This window comes from Rhipicephalus microplus, chromosome 4 (genome assembly GCF_043290135.1).
Source record: "Rhipicephalus microplus isolate Deutch F79 chromosome 4, USDA_Rmic, whole genome shotgun sequence".
Taxonomy (NCBI): Eukaryota; Metazoa; Arthropoda; class Arachnida; order Ixodida; family Ixodidae; genus Rhipicephalus; species Rhipicephalus microplus.
In genome coordinates this window covers 184,886,846-184,907,618 of record NC_134703.1, presented here as the reverse complement: position 1 = coordinate 184,907,618, position 20,773 = coordinate 184,886,846, and the positions used below count along the sequence as shown (strand labels likewise).

Below are 20,773 nucleotides of genomic sequence, written 5' to 3'. Positions count from 1 at the left end.
TTTTCGAAGATTACGCTCCCGTCACATTACCCCCCCCCCTTTTTTTTGCACGAATGCACAGCAGTCACCCTTGTCTGGTATAACTCATAATGCGGCACAGCGGCATTGCTGTAAGTGGGTTGTTTTGCCAAAAAGAACATATAAACATTGGTTGTTCCAGCTCATTATCATCCCTGATATGTCCTTGAAACCCGTGTCGATGCAATGGTGGGTTCCACACGTTCTTTTGAACTTGAGGGTATTTTCGAATTATTGTGATTGCTGTGATGTGAAAATGCTTATGTCCTATCATCAAGCATTTCAGGTTGGTCGTATTTCACATACAACAACAAATAAAAACCAAGTGCGTTGAAGTATAACATGGCTGGTGCGCAATATTTTTTATTATTCTCAGTAAGGAAGTTTTTTCTGTCTTATTTGCTTCCTAATAAAAAAGTGGTCAGAATGGCAGGCAAAAAATAGCTTATACGTGCTTTGCACAACTGAATGCGTAAGTTGATCTCGTCAGTCAAACAGCGCGTACGTATAATTTCATGGTGCACTCATAATGCTTTTGCATGCGAAAGTTAACTACGACAGCTTCAGCATTTCTTCGAGCTGTCTTATTCTCATGTACACAGGGTATTGTGCTGCATTGGAGCCTGTAGCGATTACAACTAGCTTATACCGCAACCGCAAAGCATGATTTCAATAATGTTTCAACAAGAAAGTCCTCAGAGCGTGGGACCCTTCGCAACACCAGAACACTGTTGCGCGCGCCAATTCAGCGGCCTTGCGTTGGCGGCCCGGTTCGCGATCACATGTCTTCGACGTGGTCACGTGATTCCGCGGCGCATGGAGGAAGGGGAAAATTCTTTTCTCTATGACGCGGCGCATGCAAGGTCACACATGCGCGGCATTCGCGAGCAAACATGGACGCTTGTCACGGCGGAACGTCGCGGTCAAGGGCTCGTAAAAACGGCCATGTTCAACCGCGATTTTCGACACCAAGACGTGTATTTGTTGTCCTATTCTGATACGCTAACCTGTGGTAGCGTGAAGTCAGACAATATGCCAACAGAAGTTTGCGCAAGGTGGTCGTTAACTTCACTGCTTCGAGTCACCATTGTGATAGAGCTTTCCCGTCAAGCTGACCAGCGAACAATTTTTGTGGATTTCGCTATCAGGTATGCGCTATCTGACAGCTCTTGTGAATTTTCCCCGCCTTCAACCTGTTCGACTGCCGACAAAATGCTCATGCCTTTAATGTTTACGCTGCTTTGAAGTCTCACAAAGGCTTACTTGAAAGTGGATTTTTTTTTCTACGCGCGGCTTTGACGTATTCGCGAAATCTGTGCAACGGTGTCGCGTGCCCATGACCGTGAAGTTGGTTAGCAGGGATTTAACGGTGTGAGCTTGATAGCAGCGGTCAAGTGTCGTGTTACAGTACGCATTGCGTTATAGTTGGCGAAAATTCCTCTACGTCCCGGGTGAGTGGCCGTCAAAACTGCACATCCAATCCTTTTCGTTGCAGTTGCGTTATCAGGCGACAGGACCGAAGTTCTGTTGGCGTGTTCCGTGTAGATAAACAAGCCACTTTAACAAGGGTGTGACAGTAGGGCTGCATCTGATTGCAATAATACACTTGTGGATACTAGCGCGGCCTATTCTGCGGGCCGCATTTACTTTACCGTTTGCAGGTCTTGTGCCGGCAGTAGTTGCACAGGTTACGTCCAACTTGAATTTTTGGCTCTCGCTATTTTCGCAGTGTCCGTAAGTAATTTTCTCATCTCAGTTGGGCGCCAGTGACCTATGCTGTTGTGCATCCCGGCTCTCACTATTTGGCTATCAGCAAAAAGTGCATTAAAAAGATTAAAACGGAAACACCATACGGAAGTAATCGCCTGATTCAAGCAACCCCGAGGGATGCACATTGCGTTAGCACGGCTGCTTCCCAAGCTCATAAGGCGAAAAGGGACGAAGAAGCTGCCTTTGCTGTAAAGATTTGGCTAGAGTGCCGGCACATCAACTCCGAGCGGTATAGTCCTCGTTGCCAGGGCTATACCTACTTCCGTCGATGTCTGCACCTTGCGCCCGCAAGTTTTTTGAAGAAAAGCAGCTCACTCGGTTTCTGAAAGAAGGGGTTGAAAGTTCACTTAGCGGCTGCCGCCCTGCAGCTGAATGAAGGACTGTGAAGGTGTCTCAGATACGCCGTTGTCATTGCTCTCAATGTTTGCAGTGATAGCGCTAGAACTACTTGTTATATTGTAGGATGACTGTTGCTGGTAAACATATTATAATACTACATTTTAAAAATATTTTCCCCTTATCTCGATAACAAGCATAAGAGAAATTGTGACAACGGGAAGTATTAACAATTGAAATCGAACATAAAACTGACATATGCTTGCATTTTTTTCAAACATTTAAACTTGGCATTAGTCGCAAGCCACTATTAAATAACTTCATTTGGTGCTGTCACTTAGAGTTGAAGCCAGTGGTGCATGTCAGAATAAGTATACTGAAATTTCGCCAGACTGCTTTGCAGTCTGTGCAACTTCAGGAAATTTCTAAAGCACTAACTGGACAGCGAAGTGAGTGCAATACGTCGTTGTTTTATATTGCTCTACTAGTGTGCAAGTGTTGGTGCAATTCAGCACTTTGCGTACTTTTTACAGATGGCACAGAATATACACTGTAATATCCCAGTGAGTCTTTCTGCCTTCTTTGTGGCCGCTTGTATCATCTAAGCATTTTCACTCTTTTATACTGTTTTTGCGCTAAACTAAAACAGTATTGCATGTTTGTGTAACTTATGAAGAACAATGCTTCACTACCCCTCCCCTGTTTCTTTCTCCAAAGGACGAAATGATGCCGCCATACTTCTTTTTATTTTTTAATGCCTAAGTTTTTGCTGCGTACTGCAGGTAGCAAACAGACGTGCCCTGAGGAACTGTGCAGTGCTTACCACACGGTGAGCCATGCATCACATAATGGGTGCTTATTCAGCATCTGGGGCTAATTCAAAGGTAACGTACAAAGTTCCATTTAATGAAGAACAGTGTTGTTTTGAGCTTGAATGTCGAAGTGAAAATCTTGCTAAATAAGAGAGGGTATACAGAGTAACATCAGGATGTATGCTACCTACCAATTTAACACTATTTATACCAAAAAGTTCATTATGTGCAACCTTTATTTGAAGGAGAAGTGCATAGTTTCCATGAATGAGCATAGTTGGAAATTGCTGCACAACCAGTCACTGTGGTTTTGCACTCATTAATAGGCGGCCATAATTTTTTTGACATCCCACTGAGATAAGATTGCTTCACATAAACAGCAGTAGAACGGCTCTTGCTGCTATAATAAATTTTTGTTATCATAGCATTTAGTTCCAATACATCATGCTGCAGAAGGGTGCTCCACCTATTTGTCACCGTGGCGAGCGCATTTCTTTTGGAAACCTGACTTGGTTTCGCAAAGTGTCGCCTTTCTATAGAAGAGGGTATGGGCAAGTGGAATTTCGCAAAAACTGTAAAATTTCATTATTTATTGCAGCAAGTATTGTTAAGTTTCTTGTAAATGCATGCATAGTGTGAAGAATAGTGACCCGATTTGAAATTTATAACCTTATCATTGCAGTGTTGGACTGTCTTCACTGTATGCGACTTTTTTTTGCCAAAGAAAACCTAATTTTTACCATTTTTCAAGGTCAATTGCTACTTCTTCTGTGTACGTTTTGAAGCACACTTTCATCTCTGATGCCAAACAACAGGCTTGAGTCATGTGCCTCAATCTTGTCTATGAATTTAAAGGAATACCTAAAATGGACTGTTCTACTTGGCGCAATAATTGGCTAGTATGTGCATGTTCTATGCATCTAGATTTAAAAATAGAGAATGCAGCTGGTAGCATTGAATACTGGGTTCAGAAGCTGCGTAATCTTGATGGTGCCAAATTTGTTGTGGGTGTACAGTGAAGCGACTGGTAACTAGCAATACTGCATATTTAAAGCTCATTGCAGAATGGAGCATTTTTCAGCTGCTCACTTCATTAGAGCAGATATCAATCTCGTTCACTGCGGTATGACATAGCAAAAAAGTTCATGCATCTGCATCCTGCATACCAGGAACCCTTATGTGAAGCAACATGATGCTGCGATGGGGACAGCTAAGTGAGAACTGGGTTTTCTGCGTCTCTCAATATCTTTTCACAGGTTTGCTAAGTGCACTCAAGTAGATTCAGCAGGCACTTGCAGCTACAAAGTCAGTAGTAACAGCACATTTTAATAGCTGAATTACCTAGATATTGCATTTTTAAGAAACGCCATTATTTTGGGAAACCTTAACGTCACAGCTCGCTTACTAATTTCTTGGTGGTCGGACTATAAAAGAATTATAAATCCTTATATCTTGAAAATTATTTTAATATTTTTATATTGTATAATAAATTCATGCTTTTCAACTGCTTCCTCCCCAACTAAAGGCTAACTTTTGCTGAATTGTCTTATGGCTGAAAACAAGAAATCAGGCCAGGCAAAAGAATAAGGTGCTCGAAATATAACAGAAGAGAGTATTGCTGTAGCACAGTCTGTAGCTAAATTTTTTTTAAGGCACCAGTGTGGATTTCATGTGAGTGTTCACAGAGCATAATTGTGTTGTGCTGCTTTTTGTATCGCAGGAAGTACCTCCCAAAAGCAGTGCTATAAGGATGTGAGCCACAAGTTTTTTTCAACGAACCGATAAGATGCCTGAGAGCCACCGGCCGGCTGCTTCTGGGCTACGCAGACAGTGCACTCTCCACAGTAAAGTTATTGCAAAGTTGTGAGACATAACTATGTGACATAGAGTGAGCATGTTTATTGTCTGTATTATAACTAATAGGAATATGTCTCCAAAAGTAATTCGCTACGCAGTGTGTTTTACATTTTCTCAAAGTGCCATTTGGCAACTTTGGCTTTGTCTTTATTATTACCTTCCAGACCTTCTTGCTAACTCATACAGAGTTCTGCGGAAATCACAATGTGTGAGTATCACAGAAACTTCATTTCGCAAAACAATTATGGGGACTCCTTCATTTCTGACCAGTGTATACTCTTCGCTAGTGAAGTGATGTGACTTCGCAATGACTGTTGGTTGGTTCTCTCTGCAATATGAAATAGTGTTTTAGACCTAAATTTACGCCGTATAGATTGTGTTGTTGTGAGGCGTCCTGCATACGTGTTTATCTCACCTATGCCTTGCATAGTACTTCCTCACCAAGCCAATCTAGCACAGCGGCACATCAAAGAAGACTTGCTTAGTTGATGGCTGCATGTTGATTCGATCACTGGCGTCATGTTTTGATGTCATGTGACTGTACTAATGATGGTAACGTATGTGTTATCCTCTTAACGGTGAGAACAATGGAGAAGCCGAGTGAGAAACTGAAAACAGCTACAATGTTTGTTTTATTGGCAATGACTTCATCATTTTATTATGTGAACACAGAATTTGTGGAAACGTGCTCACACTTTATAATTTTGCAGCCATCAGAAATTTCAAACGGTGGGGTTGTTTAGTAGTTTTATACGTTTCAAGTATGAATGGTCAATTCATGCACTGCATGGCTTTGTTGAAGTATATTTTGCAACGCTCATCTGTGAAATAGTCTGCAGCTTCTGTCAATATTCATGAGTTCATTATACAAAACATTCAGTATGTTCGATATGCATCATCAACGGCGAAATTTTGCGGGACACGAAACGCTCGAAGAAGCTAAATTGTCACTTTGTCTAAGAATGTAAATTTGAAAGAAATATTTCATACTGCGCTTCGCATTCCGACAAATGCAGTCATCAGTCTAATTACAAGCGTTAAGTACCGACGTAGACGGAATTTGCCATTGTTGTGGATTCAACATCTACCTTGCCTTTTCTGTTGATAGTACTTTCATAGATTTTTCAGTGCACTAGAGTCACCTCCTTTCTACCTTTTTGCAGCTACAATGCTGAGAGTTCATTGCTTTACTGCTTCGTTTACCTAATACCTATTCAAATAGACCATCTAAAGCGGTGTTCTGTGTGTGCTTGCACCAATAAGTATTTATATTATTCGTGGAGCTTTTATTGTTCTTTTGGTTTTTACTTTTTGGCAACCTAATTGCTGTTTTCCGAGCAATCTGTATATATCAATATTGAATCTACTAAGCTTTGGTTCAAAAGAAAAGGTGAGCAGTTTCGAGGTGCATGGCTTGTGCCACGCCATTCTAGGTTACCAGAAATAGATTATAGGCCGGATATTATGTGGCTCCTTGCCAGTTGCGTGTCTTGCTTAGATCTCTTTTCATAGTCCTAAAATTTATCTTACGATGCTTACAGCATTGCTACCATGTGAACAACCACCGCACTGAGTGTATTTGATCTTTAGGGCAGCAGTTGCACTTTTGAAGGAGACAAAAATGCTAGAGGCCAAAGTTCTTTTGAATTGACATTAACATTTAGAACCCTATTATTATATTTGGATCAAATGACCCAAGTGGTGATTCTAGATTGTATACTTAAGTCAAATAGGAGAGGTGAGCTGCTTTGTAGGTTGGTATTCATGTTAAAATGCTGAACATGAAAACATGGACTCGAGAGAGTAGTCAAGACACCACTAACATCAACTGGGAAAAGTTCATATAAAGCTAGAAACGACACAAGGCAAGTGGAGATATCGATCTAGACGGCATGCCTGTTGGTATATGTGAGAGATACCTGCTCAGTTTTTGATTTATTTGTTGAGGTAATCGATGGCTGGCTCAAATGTGCAATACCACCTGCCGCTATGCCAAACTTAACCATTAGATGCATTCCTTCATTTCTGTGCTTGTACGGAACTGCTTGATTCGTATTTTGGCATGCATTTACGTCGTGATATAAATATAGGTTTATAATGGTCCTCTGGTTAATTGCAATATATTTTCCGTTAGTCAGCCTTCTCATTGTTACTTGGCATTTGAATTGTCCTGACTCACCTGTGGCCATGTTTGTGTGCCCACTCTTTTGAATATGTATGCAATTATTGGGTAAGGAAATTAGCTTATTGAGTGAATATTAAGAAGCTAAATTTATATCTAGTGTAAAATGTTGTTTCTGTTTTCTGTAAAATGTTGTTTCTGAGGGCTGCCTCAGAAACTGTGCCTCAGTATTAACCTGTAAGTTTATGCGAGGTCATGGTCTTGTGATGGTAGTCGGTGAAGTGGTTTTTTGACCATTTGCAATATCTTCCAAAACTGGTGCTTTGATGCTTGAATGTGGGGAGAAGTTGTTCCACATTATTTTTGAACAAACACTTTTTAATACAGCAGAGGCCTTTCAAGCCATGTGCTCAGAATTAGAGTTGTGGGGAAAAAACTGACACACGATTGTTGCTTCATGCTTTTGCCACAGTCTTTATTTATTTGTCAGCAGAATTTCATGACTATGGTATCAAAATAGTTTTGTTTCAATTTATGCTAATATTGATCATGAGGAAACATGTCAAAATGGTACTTGGCTGCTGACCCGCTGGTCGCGGGATTGAGTCCCGGCCACGACGGCAGCATTTTCGTTGGAGGCGGAAAAGTTGTAGGCCTGTGTGCTCAGATTTGGGTGCACGTTAAAAAAACCCTGTTTGTTGAAATTTCCGCCGCCCTCCACTACAGCATTTCTCATAATCATATTCTGGTTTGGGGACATTAATCCCTACATATCAATCAAACCAAACATGGCAAAACGCAGTTTTTTGTAGATTTTTACAGGAGTAATTTTTTCTTGTAAAAGAAAGTTACATAGTTTGTTTCAAGGGCGTTTAGCAAGTGTTAAAAATACTTCTGACTCTGAAAACTGAAGACGTCTTCACACAATATTTCCCTGGGTATTTTGGCTGAAAAGACAATCATTGAAGCACAAACTTAATGGGTGAGCATTAAATTGACAAGAAAGGGTCACAGTCCATATCTTAATGTTTTATCAAACACTACATGACAGTTGTCTTATTATGGCAGAAGTTAAGTTGATGATAGGGAGGGGGGCTTGAACAAGAATCCATTCATTAAAAAAGTTTGTTCTTGGGGCCAATCAAGATTTTTCAAGATTAGGTTGTTTTGAATGTTTGAAGAAAAATTGTTTGTATAATTCGTAGCACTAAACTTGATACGGTTTGCTGCTCTCGTAAATGGATGTACTCTTGTTGAATCACTCATTTTTAGCATCACGTACGTAGTGTTATGAAAGTGTTGTGCTGCCAGATCCCTGCTAAATGCCTTGTCCTCTGGAGCTTAAGTTTTGCACCCAGTATCATTACAATAGAAGCATTTGTTAAAGTTGAGAATTTTTAATGAATGGGTTGAGATGTATGCCTGATGAAAAAATCATTGAACGAATGTTAGAGCTTGTTAGTCGACAACAGAACTGTTCTTTACCGAGACAGCAAATTGCATCAAGGCTCCCGCCCCAACTTAGACGAATTGTCTTATTCAAGCATTGGCTCGAACAACACAACTAATTTAGCGATATGACACTGAGTCAAGTCCCTAACTTCAGGTAACCTCCTGCCATAATAATGTCTACAACTGTCACGTAATGTTCATTGGATTTTAAAAAAACTATGTATGTAAGCCTTGCTTCCTAACCTAATGCTCACCATTTGTGTTGATGCATTATTCAATGTCTTCATCATGCTAATACCTCCATCATTATGTTATAAATAAGGCGACGTGTACCCATCCAGCACTCTGTCACGCGCAGTGACAGAGTTCTGGCTACGAAAATGACAATGAAGTCCTGATCCTCCTATCTAACAGCTTCTGTTTCTCGCTCCAAAGGTGACGTTACAATATGTTCACTGCTGCGCGAAGGCCTTTTCTGTGGTCTACAATTTGCTTTGTCTTCTGTAACATTTAATTATATAATGCAAAATTTTTTTGTTCGCCTAAATACCTCTGCTTGATGTTATTAGTGCGAGGGAGTTTAATAGTGACGCCAGGTAGTAGGCAGGCAGCCGGTACAGACACAAATGCTCGAGCAGCCCAGCGGCTACAGCTCGTGCACACGCTCGCGCTTCGCACTCAGACATGGTCCCACTAGTAAGTGACTTCCGAATTCCCCACTTCAATGCCCCGGCGACGAAGACGAGCCATCCTGGCGACTCAAGGTGACGAGAGAACAGGAGGGTCGTAGCAGGGCTTGAGTCGACTGACGTAGACCAGGTCACGAGAAAGGCGGCGCTTGTCCGTGGACGACTTGAGCGTTTCAATCACATAGGTGACAGAAGAAGGGTGCTGTATGACGCGGTAAGGCCCTGTATACTTTGGTGCAAACTTGGCAGTCAGTCCAGGAAAGCGGAAAGGCAGTCGGAGCCACATGAGAGAACCGACGGGGAAAGTGTCCTGAACAAGATCACGGTCGTGGCGATCTTTTGGAGGGCTTGATTATCACCTGTGAAAGACCGTGCAAGCTGATGACACTGTTTGCCATGTTCGGCCATTTCAGAAACTGGGCTGAACTCGGAGGCATCAGGATTGTATGACATAAATGTGTCGAATGTGCTGCATGGGTCACGATCCTATAAAATAAGAAAATGGAGAATAGCTTGTTGCTGATTAAATTGCCGTTTTGTAGGCGTCCGTCACAAAAGGATGAACAACGTCGCAATTGGAGTGGTCGGAATAAATATACATAGCGAGAATGGCTCTCAGGGTTCTATTGAAACGTTTAGCTAGGCAGTTCGTCTGAGGGTGGTAGGCTGTTGAAGTGCGGTGTACCATATGGCATGAGCGTAACCGCTGCTGCAGAACTTCGGACAAAACTACGCAGGCCCTGTCACTCAGGAGCTCCCATGGTGCACCACGACGAAGAACAAACCGATGCAAGATGAAGGTTGCAACGTCACGAGCACCAGCCGAAGGTAGCGCTGCCGTTTCAGCGTACCTTGTCAGATGGTCGGCAGCCACAATCACCCATTGATTGCCCCTAACAAAGCACGGTAGCGGGCCGTAAAAGTCGATCCCAACACGGTCAAATGGGTGTGCAGGACATGGTAAAGGCTGCAGTTGACCGGGTGAATGAGGAAATGTCTTGCGCTGCTCACACAGGGAACATGAGCGAATGTGTTTGCGCACAAACGTGTACACACTCCGCCAGTAGTAACGTTGGCAGATCCGCTCATACGTCTTTAGCGCACCGGCGTGTGCTTGTTGCGGTTCAGCATGAAAATATTCGCAGATATCAGACCGAATATGACTGGGTATGTCTGGCAGCCATTGACGACCCACCACTTGATAGTTGCGACGGTATAACAGGCTGTCCCGTATGGCAAAATGCGTTGCTTGCCAGCGAAGAGCACGCGGGTAACCGGAAGTTGATGCGTCAGAAAGCATATTCAAGAGCGAGACAATCCAAGGGTTCTTCCGCTGTTCGGATGGCATGTGTGTGACGCTGACGGCAGAGAGGGAAAGTTTAAGGGCTGATATTTTCATATCATCAGATTTCATGGGTTATCGTGAAAGCGCATCTGCGTCAGAGTGCTTTCGCCCCGATTGGTAGACGACGAGTATGTCGAATTCATGGAGGCGTAGCGCCCAACGTCCGAGGCGACCAGAGCATCTTTCAGTAAAGTCAACCAACAGAGTGCGGGATGATCAGTTACCACATCAAAAGTTTGGCCGTACAAAGGGGGGGTGAAACTTTTTTAACGCCCACACAATCGCCAGGCACTCTTTTTCCGTAACAAAATAGTTAGCTTCTGCCTTAGTGAGGGCGCGGCTGGCATAGGCGACCACATAGTCTGTAAAACCTGGTTTCCGTTGCGTGAGTTTTGCAGCAAGGCCGATGCCACTTGCATTCGTGTGTATTTCGGTCGGCGCAGTAGGGTAGTATAGACGCCGTACGGGTGGTGAGGTAAGGAGTTGGCGCAGTGTTGCGAAGGGTTCGTAACAGGCTGCTGTCCAATTCGAAATATCTGCAGGGCCAGCAAGGAGTTTGCTGAGCGGAGCGATGATGGAAGCAAAGTTCCGGACAAACCGACGAAAATAGGCGCACAGGCCCACAAAGCTTCGTAGTTCTTTAACTGTAGTCGGCTTAGGAAATTAGGCAACAGCACGAAGCTTGTCAGGGTCGGGAAGGATGCAGGCTTTCGAGACGACATGACCAAGTATGGTGAGTTGTCAAGCCCTGAAGTGACATTTCTTCTAGTTAAGCTGAAGCTTGGCGTTTGTATGGCACTGTAGAATCTTACGCAGACGAGTGAGATCCGAAGTGAAATTGGGTGAAAAGAACACAACGTCATCAAGATAGCACAAGCATATGTTTCATTTGAGACTGCATAAAATGCTGTACATCATCCGCTCGAATGTGGCGGGCGCATTGCAGAGTCCGATTGGTGATACGATAAGTTCATAGAGATCATCCGGTGTGAAGATTATTGTTTTTGAACGATCAGACTCAGCCATTGGAACCTGTCAATAACCTGAGCGAAGGTCAAGCGAGGAAAAGAATTCTGCACCTTGGCGACAATCGAGGTGGTCGTCTATGCGGGGAAGAGGGCAAACATCTTTCCTTGTACTTTTGTTTCCGGATAGAACCATCCTATTTTTGACACGTACAACTGGTGAAGACCAAGGACTACAAGAAGGCTTGATGACTCCACGCAGTAGCATGTCGTCTACATGCTCTGCAATTACGCGACGCTCTGCTGGGGACAAATGATAGAGACGCTGGCGCAAAGGAGTACTCTTTCTTGTGTCAATTGTGGGCACAACAGTGTTCGTTCTTCATAGCATCGCTTGGGGAAAGTCAAACGAACGCATGAATTCGTGAAACAGGGTAACAAGCTGCTCTCGTTGAGCCGGGGCGAGATTGCTGTCAATAGAACGGTGAAACAAATCGAACGACACGCTGTTCGAGGCAAAGTGAAAAACCGACGCGTTCAGCTCCATATTCGACTTGGTGTCGAAGAAATCGGCAGGCACGATAGTACCTTCACCTATAAGCTGAATGTGGCCGAGCGTCTCGTTGCGGCGCAAACTGAGGGGGCATGAGTAGCGAGTGGAAATAAATATTCCGGTAGTGTCTTGACAAAGCGCAAGAACGGCGAATGGCAGCGATGTGTGGTGGCAGCTACAGAAGATGTCAGATGGCGTGAATAGGATGGTAGCGTCAGAAAGTGAAGTGCAGCAGGCAGGGACAAACAGGGCGCTGAAAGGAGGAAGGTCTATGTCTGTAGTGACGACAAGGTTAACCACACTAGATACGGCCATCAGAGAAGGCGCATCACGAAACAGTAACAGCTCCACTTCGGCCCTAGCACAGTCCACGACGGCGTGATGACGAGATAAGAAATCACACCTTAGGATGACATCGTTGGAACATGAAGCCAACACGTGAAATTCAATGATGTAGAACACGTCTCGAATAACCCCTTTTGCTGTACGTGCAACGACGGGCTAAATTTGTTGGGTGCTCGCAGTGCTAAAAGAAACCACGGGTGAAAGCATCGTCACTTTTGTGAGAGCGGCAGAGTCTTTGACTAATCACAGATATCGCGCCACCGGTATTGATGAGTGCAAGTGTTTGTACACCTTCGACGATTACATCAATAAAATTGGTGGGAGATAGGTGAGGACTCAAACGATTAGACGATGACGCAGCTTGTGCCCCCGGAGCTGCGGCAGTTAGTTTCCCCTCTCAATGAAAGTGAATCGTCGACGCATAGGCGATACAGAACGACGACTTGTTGTAGGGGAAGGCGAGCGGGAAGTAAAACGTCGAGAAGCGGAGGTTCGGGTGCCGGAAGCAGCCTGCGCATCGCGTTCGTGAACTGCAGGTAGCACGTGAGGCACGTGGTATGGAGGCGGAAACGAGTAGCTGGGTATCTAGGTGCATTTACTGCGAAGCGCCGACGACATAGACGTGCTCCATGACCTGGAATTCCGCTAAAGTAACATATGGACCAGTTGTAAGCCATGCGCCAAGGATTTCCGGCATGCTGCTGTGTTGCTGGAAACGGTGCGGTGGAAGGTCGCACAGGTTGTGGCGTATACAATGGCAGACCAGGTGGAGGCATTGCCGCGACGGGCGCATAAGTCAGTGGCGTGGCAACACGTGTTGGTGGAGAGGCAGACGTAGGTAATGGCAACGCCTCGGAGACCTGCTGCTAAATAGCCTGTGTGATTGTCGCCATCAAGCGGTTCGTTGGCGCTTCGATGGTCGCCAAATACGAGAGACACGAAAGCTGTCATGCGACCTCTTCGCGTACATCATCTTTTATCTGCTCAAGCAGGGTGCTGTCACCACCGACTGCCAGGGTAGTGAGAGAGCCGTCTGCTGTCGTCGACCTCCGAACTGGTGCACGTTGTTTGCGAATCTGTTCTAAGCTCAGGCCCAAGGTCACAAGTTCAAATACGGTACTTGGGCCCTTTGCGAGCAACATTTGAAAGGCATCATGGTCTATTCCTTTCAAGATATGCCTGATCTTGTCTTGTTTGGTCATCTCAGGGTTAAAGGGCCGACTAAATCGACAACATCTTCAATATAGCTAGTGAAGTTTTCGCCCTACCTTTGTTCTCGTCCACTTAGGCGCTGTTCAGCACGCAGTTTGGCACTGCGAGGACATCAAACACCACTGAAAGGGTGGTCTTGAAAGTGGCACAAGTGGTAAATTCAGTACAGTGGTTTGTGAACGCAGGCTGGCGATGTCTTTGAGATAAAACGGGACATACTCCGAATTCGAGGGGTCATCCCACTTGTTGGTGGCACTCACCTTTTCAAACAGCTGCAACCAGTCTTCCACATCGTGGTCCTCGGTGCCGCTGAAGAAGGGGGATCTAATTGGCGCAGGGTGGTGGGTACGATGATCTGTTGAGACTCGGCCGAGCTTTGCAGGGTGGGGCCAGCTCGTTCATCTTATCAGGCATTGCTGATGCAGTGGGCAGCTTCTGGCTTCAAAGTTCCAGTTTTGCGTACCCAGCACACTTCCACAACTTTGCAAGGAAGTTTAATAGCTACGCCAGGTAGTAGGCGGGCAGCCGGTACGGACACAAATGCTCGAGCAGCCCAGCGTCTACAGCTCGTGCACGCGCTCGCGCTTGCGCACTCAGAGATGGTCCCACTAGTCAGTGCCTTGCGAATTCCCCACTACACTAGTTACAGAAATTGTAACTGCCACACCATGGCACTAATTAAATGGAATTTGTTATGCTAGTCTATCAATTTTTGTGGTTAGGATTTCGTGTGTTTAACGCTGATTTCTTGTCTACTATAGCAGTAAGTCTTCTTCGTAGCATCCTGCTGCTTGTTCTGTATGTGATCAGTTCATGTCCTGAAATACCGCCTGCATTTTTGATTCGTGAAATAGTGATGTGAACAGAGGTGATGGACGTAATAGACACCATAGTGGTTTAAACTCTGAACATTTCTTCTGCTACAATACCTCTTTTTTGTACTTCCTTTCCAGACATACAGAAAGGAGCCAAGTGGAGCTGTTTACGGGCCATGCACACAGTTTTATTAGTGGGCTTTCAGCACGTTTGACAATTATGTATCTGAATACATCTGCTAAAGTTTTGTTCGAACAACCGTGTAGTAGTGCATTTAATTGTTCTTTTAGAATGCTGAAGCAGGTATGACTCACACATCTGCAAGATAAAGCAGCACAGTGAACACACACAAACCGTCACCACACACACACTGCATTTCTGCCTTAACCGTGAATTGTTTACTCTGACCTTGCACAACAATTAATAACAAAATGACATGAAAGCTTTGCCATCTATGCAGGTAGCGTTCCAAGCATATGCTGGCAATAGGTGTGCAAAGTTCAACCAGTCCACTGGTCACATGTTTTCTTGTAAACATTTATAGATAGATGGCCGGGGTTGTTGGAAGCCGATACTTGGTGACGAATAAACCGCGACTCCAAACTTTTTCTATTTTCTCATCTTTGTACACGAGGTGGCGTATTGTAATTGTTCAAGCACCGACTCTGTGTTGTCAATCAGCAGCATTCAACAAGCTCTGTGTCAGAACATGTTGCATGTAAACTTTAAGCAACATTCTCTTTACGTTCTCTAGGTTTTCGTGACCATGTTTTATTTATTTTGCCCATGGAAGTTGCATCGCAATCTTTGCAATATCCTTTACCGATGACTTCACTGAAACCTTTAGTGCTTTTTGGTAGACCTTGAAATATACGTTCACGGACCGCGCACCTGCGCATGATAGGAGTAAGATCTTCTACATAGTAGATTGTGTATTGTAACGCCACTCCTAATGGCAAAGTGGGCAGAAAGAGTTGAGAGGTTTAAAAACTGCAAAGGGGGATGCTGCTATTGCCACCAGTGCAGCTTGTTTTAAGACTGACTTTGAATGCTGAACAACAAGGTATAGCTTCTATATCAACAGTGCTTGAAAGTGGCTTGGAGACAGATTATTGGGAGGGGACTTGGAATATTGGTTTATTTGTTGTCAACCATTACCTTCCAAGAACAATATGTTTACGAGGACATGTATTGCTAAAAAACTGGTGCACCTTCACTGACTTGTTGGCAACATATGCTGCAACTGCTACCTGCATAGGTGGGAACACTTCTATGCACCTTTATTATTTCCAAGTCCAATTAAACGTTTTACACTAAATAATTTCCACATAGTTTGGAACATCTTAGAATGTACAGAATGGCTCAAAGAAAAAACCTGCAAAATGGAGAAAGAAAGGATGCCGTGTGAACTTAGCACGGGTAAATGTTTGGCCTTGTTGGTGTAAAATTTCAACGTAGTTCAACGTTTCAAAAGTTCAACGTAGCACTTCAAATCACAATGATAGAACAGGCTTGTGTATGTTTGGCCTGCTCCGTCTTCGTCAATTTAGTGCTGCGATTAGCTCTATAAACACGTCGTGTACTCTTTGTGCCTTTGTTTGCTACATAATTCACTCTTGTGTTCTTTGTGTAGAAATTTGTTCAACTTGACTCCTGTTCCATTTGGTGTTAATTGTGTACTTAACAAACAGCTACTTTAGGGAGCTAGTCATGAATGACTGCATTATTTCCACAACATCAAGCTACTTGTGCAAAAAATATAATACGTTTCAATCATTCTATGAACCCTCTGTTTACTTGCAGATGAAAGTGTGCCCAGAAATTAGATTAATAGCAAGTCCAGCCAACAAAAATTTATCAAACAACACAAATAACTCCCATTCACAGGCACGCGAAACATACATGAAGTCCTCCATTGCTATATTTTGCAAGCAGGCTGCATGGCACAGCTGTGGTGTGGCATACTGTTGTGCTGAACAATACAGCAGACTGTTGTGCGGAACAACACAACAGACTGTTGTGTGGAGCAATACAAACATTTTTGTATTAGTTGCAATAACGTACAGAATACGTAGGAACGCCTTGTTCGAAGGAACTTGTATTTTAATCACGGAATATGATTTGTTTCAATAATATAGTTACGGGTTGTTCTGTGGTAACCATGCTGAAGCATGACTTCCGTGAAGAGGATACTTCTTAAGGAGACAGTTGTATTCTTGCTCACGGAATTACTCGGCACCGCAATACCTTTAGCATTATGCGTGAAAGAGCGTCTTCAATTTTCACAGTGTAGCAGTCTCAATCTCTACAGACATAGCTATAATACTGCCACGTTCTTTTCCTCAAATTTTGTTTTCACCCTTGTTATACTACGTTCCCTGCAAACCGCTTTTACGATGTTCGAAAAGCTTCGAGGCTGTAGTACATCATTTTGTTAAGATTACGCCCACTTCGTGAACATTACAGATTACTCTTGAACCTACGGCGCCGTTAGCGATAACGCTAGAATAATCCATGGCAAGTGTATCAATGCCGACGCGCTTCGCCACTTGTCAGTAGATCGACTGACCACGCTCAGCTCGCCGCTATCAGCGCCTGTGTCTTGCTGCATAGATGGCTGGCTGGCTGGCTGGATGGATGGATGGATGGATATGGCTGTACCCTTTAGATCGAGTGGTGGCTAGCGGCACCAAGCCGTAATACTTAATGAACCAAAAACTATATTAATTTTTTTGCTTTCAATAGTGAGGGTGGGGATTCGTACTTTGCAGTGAAGAGTTTAAACTTCACTCGTGCCTTGACTTTAGCCACCAATCAGATAACCTCCTTCTAGTTAATTCTACCCGCGTAACGTCTATTTTGCCCTCGCTGTCCCTAAACCCCAGTGCTTTAAAAAACTCTGCGCCATCATCCTGAACAATTGGGTGAAGCCTTTTACAGAACATTATCAAGTGTTCGGCAGTTTCTTCTTCCTCTCCACACGCGTTGCATACTGTGTCTACCCCTTCGTATTTGGCCCGATATGTCTTGGTTCGCGATACACCTGTCCTGGCCTCAAATAGTAGAGAACTACCCCGAGTATTATCATAGATCATTTCCTTGGCAATTTCCTGCTTAAAAGTTCAATACATCTCTAGTGCGGACTTCTTATTCATGCCAATTCTCCACATATCGGTCTCAGCTTCCTGCACCTTCTTCTTAACCGATAATTCTTTTTGTTTGGCCATCTGCTCTTTTCCAAGTATTTACCAGTCACTTTTCTGGTTCGCTTCCTTCATTTTGAATCGACGTTCTTCATGTACAAGTAGCTGAATACCTTCCTAGCCCAACGCTCCTCCCCCACTTCTCTCAATCGCTTCTCAAGTTTTATCTTGCTGCTAGCTTCCCTGCCCTCAAATGATGTCTATCCCATATCACCTTGTACTCCCTCAGTTGGTGTATTCCCGTGAGCTCTTAAGGCAAGCCTACCTATTCCACGTTGCTTAATTTCTAATCTTGTTTAAACTCCTGATCTCATGCACAAGACCGCATTGCCGAACGTCAGACCAGGAACCACCACCCCTTTCCATATTCCTCTCACACCATCATACCTATTGTAATTCCACAGTGCCGTTTCTCATTACCGCTGCATTCCTGTTACCAATAGTCGTCAGGTATGTTTCGTGTTCCCTTAGGTACTCGGCCCCGTTGCTTATCTATACGCCCAGATATTTGTATTTATCTGTTATCTCAAGCATGGCACCCTGTATTCTAAGCTCACTGCCTTCATTGTCATTAAAATCATGACTGCTGATTTTTCCTTACTGAATCTGAAATCTAACCTATCTCCCTCATTACAGCAGATGTCCACCAATCTCTTCAAAACTTCCTTGTTGTCGGCCATTAGCACTATATCATCTGCGTACATCAATGCTGGTAGTGCCTGTTAAATGAGTTGTTCTTGTTTGACGAAAAGAGGTTGAAGCCCAGTGCACTTCCCTCTAATTTGGCCTCTAATCAGTGTAAGTATATCATGAATAACAAGGGTGACAGGGGACACCCCTGCCTAACCTCTGCAGGCTTGGATACCTGTTTTTCCCACTTTATAATTACCTTGTTACCTTTACAGATATCCTTTAAAAGATTAGTGACTACATCTTCCACGCTTAGTGTGTCCAGTATTCCCCACAATTCCTCTTCCTCCACGCTATCGTACGCTCCCTTGATATCCAAAAATGCTAGCCACAGGGGCCTGTGTTCCTTTTCTGCTATTTCGATGCACTTCGTCAGTGAGAACAGATTGTATTCCAACCTCCTGTGTTTCTGAAACCCATTCTGTAGTTCTCCCAGCACCCCGTCATCCTCTATCCATGCCTACAGGCTTTCCTTTATAATCTGCATCGCCATCCTGTAGACCACTGATGTCACTGTTATAGGACGGTAGTTGCTTATGTCAACTTTGTCCCCCTTTTCTTTATAGATCATGCTCATCCTGCTAAGTTTCCATCCATCGAAAACTTCTCCATCGATTATTATTTTGTTCACTGCCTCTCTCAAAGCCTGCCTAGACTTCGAACCTAATGCCTTTATCAGCATAATTGGAATGCCATCTGGGCCTGTTGATGTACTACACGGAACCCTTTTCTCAGCCCTTCCCCACTCTCGTTGTGAAAATGGAGCCATTGCGCCACTTGATTCATCCTTGTCTATTGTGGTGCATAAAGCACTTTGTTGAAATTTTACTGTCACCCTCGTTTCTATATATTCAATAGCTTCGTCCCCTTCTAGCCTAGCACCTTGAGCTGTAGTTATAAACCCTTGCTCTAGGCTCGTCTCATTTCTTAGGGAGTTTAGATTGTTGAAAAATTTCGCAGCTGCCCTTCTATCTTTTTTATGTACTTCTGCCAGCCACTGAGCTCCCTTTCTTCTAATCGTTTCATTGATGAGAAGGGATGCATCCCTTCTACAGCTTAGAAAGATTTCCATTTTCTTTCACATCAACCTTCGGTTCACCCCGCTGCTTTGCAAGGCTGTGTTCCCTAGAGGCTTGCTGACCTTTTGCTATGGCTCTCTTAATTTCCTCATTCCTCCAACTCTTGGGGTTGTGTCTTCTTTTCCGGCGTGACTTGTCACGTGCCGTAGCAAGCTCTAGCTCAAACAGTATAATTATATTCTTGTATGTGCACACTGTTTTATTATCCTCAGTGATTATTTTCTCACTTTGTTTAGTGGCTATTTCAATTTGCCTTTCTGAATAAAAATTATTCTGTAGTTGCTCATCTTGTCTTCTTCCCACTTTCACTGCTCTTCCAGAACTTAGCTTGATACGTTTGTGATCACTACCCAGACTTCTCGAGCCACCTTCATCTATGTGCATTCCCCTGAGCTTATCATACACCCTATGTGACATCAGTGCGTAATCTGTCGTCGACTGTAGCCTTGCTACCTCCCATGTTATTTGCCCTTCACATTTCTCGGTACTGTTGCAAATGAATAAATCAAGCCTTTCACGCATATCCATGATCAGTTTGCCTGTTGGGTCGGTATACCCATCTATATCTTCTATGTGCGCATTCATATCTTCTAGTATAATTATCTCGCACTCTCCTCCTAACTCCTGAATGCCATTTGATATACACTTCACCATTGCCTGGTTTTCCTCTCTGGCCTTTGCTCCCGTCCACAAGTACACGAAACCAAGGATTGTCATTTGCCCTGCCACTTCCCCTTTAAGCCATAAGTGTTCCTTGCACTCCTGCTCGACCCTTTGCCAGTCTGTACTTTTATGAATGTATCCCCCAATACTTCCCCCCTTTCTGCTGCCTTCTGTTTTATTACAATATTCCCACGCGAAGTCTGCATTGTTAGGAGGTTGTTTCATGTACCTTAGATGTGTTTCTACAAAACCGTATACCATCGGCCTTTCCTTCCTTAGCTGTTCTTCTATCTCGTTCCACTTCAGCCTGTTCCTACCACGCTGCATGTTAATGTACCCTATGTCTGAATTGGCTCGGTGCTCGTGGCTACGTCGATTTCTGCCCCGGACTCTACCTATCTTAAATACTGGCGCCACCTTGGATCGTATCTGTCATCTCATCTGTCAAAGAGTCTCCCTGGTTGCTTTCCTCGTTACTATCTATCGTGCACCCCAAAGGGCCCGCTCGCCCCCCCCCCCCCCCCCAAAAAAAAAGCTACCTCATGACCTAGCCGCCCATCGAAGTGAATTCTATCTAGTTGACACTTTTCATAGATACGTCACCTGACGGTGACCTTTTCGTCAGTTTTGCTTTGCAAATGAGCGTGGGATAGCTAGCGCCATCATGAGGACACGGAAAGTGAGCCGTCAAATGCATGAGTGCAGTGATGTTTGTGTTGGCGGCTAGTCCTTCTTATCATTCGCTGCAATCGCACCGCTTTATAGCTTAAATGAGCTCCTAGTACAGTAGGGTTGAGAGCTGGGCTAGTTGGTGAGACATCTTTTAACCATATGGTGTAGTAGCGC

The 20,773-nt window shown here is 44.0% G+C and overlaps 1 long non-coding RNA gene across 3 annotated transcripts; it reads left to right on the top strand.

The window, feature by feature from the left end:
* The first annotated feature begins 872 nt into the window (after positions 1-872).
* LOC119172565 (uncharacterized) lies at positions 873-20,445 on the top strand. Of its 3 annotated transcripts, XR_005109972.2 has the most exons (5): positions 873-1,166; positions 2,907-3,008; positions 4,657-4,824; positions 4,958-5,001; positions 14,430-20,445. It is a non-coding gene; the product is annotated as an uncharacterized LOC119172565 (long non-coding RNA). The 3 variants fall into 3 exon arrangements; XR_005109971.2 differs by having other exon boundaries at positions 4,657-5,001; XR_012895029.1 differs by lacking the exon at positions 14,430-20,445 and having other exon boundaries at positions 4,657-7,355.
* Positions 20,446-20,773: the final 328 nt, after the last annotated feature.